The sequence below is a fragment of the Echinops telfairi genome, unplaced genomic scaffold, assembly GCF_000313985.2.
Source record: "Echinops telfairi isolate 266 unplaced genomic scaffold, ASM31398v2 ScPeMD7_1;HRSCAF=3_0, whole genome shotgun sequence".
NCBI lineage: Eukaryota > Metazoa > Chordata > Mammalia > Afrosoricida > Tenrecidae > Echinops > Echinops telfairi.
Genome location: NW_022103896.1, coordinates 65135404 through 65137357, shown reverse-complemented (window position 1 = coordinate 65137357; position 1954 = coordinate 65135404). Strand labels below are relative to the sequence as shown.

Here is a 1954-nt window from a genome sequence, read left to right as displayed (position 1 = left end):
CCGAAATCAACACCCCACCCCCCACCCCCAAACCCTGCAAAAGAAGACTCCCTGCCATCAAGTTGGTTCTGAATCCTAGTGACTCCATAGGGAAGAATAGAAATTCCTCCTGGTTTTCCCAGACTGCACATTCTTATGGGAGTAGAAAGCCTCAACTTTCTCCCACAGAGTGGCTGGTGGTTTCCAACTGCTGATCTTGAGGATAGCAGCTCAATTTCTAACCCACAAAGCATTAAGACCTCCCTTATCATGTTTTAGCATTATAAAACAAAACAAAAATTCCTTTACAATGGACCAATATTAAATCCAAGGTAGTTCTTGGAAGAAAATCTAAGCAAATGCTCATAGTTCTTCAATGAAGACACATGATCTTTATTAAATAACATCTCATATATGAAAAAATTTAGTTTGAACTACCTTAATCAAGCAAATACCACACTATGGGATACTAGGTTGGTCATGAAACTTGAGCTACTAAATATGGGCCCAGCATTATTGGATCAAGTGTGCCCAGAAACACTCTATCATCAAATGGAAATATAATTTTATGTTTTTTACAGGGGAGAGTGCAAATGCAGTCCCCCACTACCACAAATTATGCAATCGAGTTTCCCACATTTGGGGAAATTGCAGGGGTCAACACATCTGGAGTGCAATGGATAAGCCTTGTCCTGGGAAAACCACCTTCATGATCATGGTATCTCCCCTGCCAGGTAAGTATTGGAAGCATAATTTATATAATTAAACACAAAGGGAGTCCTAATGGATCAAAGTTTAAGCACTTTTATTCTAATAAAAAGATTGGTGGATTGAATGAAACACTTGGTGATTTGTTCTTATAAAGACTACAGCCTAAAGGGGAACAGAGCAACAAAGTCCCCAGGGAATACCAAAAATAGACTTGGGGGCCAGGGCATGGTCCAACAGACTTGACTGGAAAACACTCCTAAAGGCCATCAAACTGTCCTTGAACTAAATACAAACTTTTCTTTCTTGTTGTGTTTTGTTTTGTTTTGTTTTTTGCCATTAGTTTGTTGTTGTTGTGCTGTTGTATATTGTTGCTTGGTATTGCTCTGTCTTGTTTTTGTGCATTTTATTATCTCCGCAGTTTGTCTAAATAAGATAGGTTGAATGAACAATCTGGAGGAGAAAACAACTGGACCAACAGTCTTTGGGGGGACATGGGAGAGGGAGAGGTGGGGGGAAAGGAAGTGGAGTTAACAAACCCAGGGACAAGGAAACAACAAGTGATCCAAATCGGTGGTAAGGAGGATGTAGGAGGCATGGTAGGACGTGATCAAGGGTAATGTAACCAAGAGGAATTACTGTAACCCTAATGAAGGCTGAACATGACAGTGGGACTAGAGGAAAGTAAAAGGAAACTGAGGAAAGAGCTAGGATGCAAAGGGTATTTATGGAGGTCTAAATAAAGGCTTGTACATATGTAAATATATTTATATATGAGGATGGGGAAATAGATCTATGTGCATATGTGTATAGATTTAGTATTAAGGTAGCAGATGGACATTGGGCCTCCACTCAACTACTCCCTCAATGCAAGAACACTTTGTTCTATTAAACTGGCATTCCATGATGCTCATCTTCCTGACACAATCACTGAAGACAAAGCAGGTGCATAAGCAAATATGGTGAAGAAAACTGATAGTGCCTGGCTGTCAAAATATATAGCATCTGGGGTCTTAAATGCTTGAAAGTAAACAAGTGGCCATCTATCTCAGAAGCAACAAAGCCCACGTGGAAGAAGCACACCAACCTGTGTGATCATGAGGTGCCAAAGGGATCAGTTATTAGGCATCAAAGAACAAAAAATCCTGTCATTGTGTGCTCATCTCCCCAATATGATCACTGAAGACAAATGGGTGCATAAGCAATGTGGTGAAGAAAGCTAATGGTGCCCGGCTATCAAAAAATATAGCATCTGGGGTCTTAAAGG

The 1954-nt window shown here is 40.3% G+C and overlaps 1 non-coding gene across 1 annotated transcript; it reads right to left on the bottom strand.

Annotated features, from left to right (window-relative positions):
* Positions 1–559: 559 nt before the first annotated feature.
* Positions 560–721, bottom strand: LOC115869045. The gene has a single exon (XR_004045959.1). It is a non-coding gene; the product is annotated as a U1 spliceosomal RNA (small nuclear RNA).
* Positions 722–1954: the final 1233 nt, after the last annotated feature.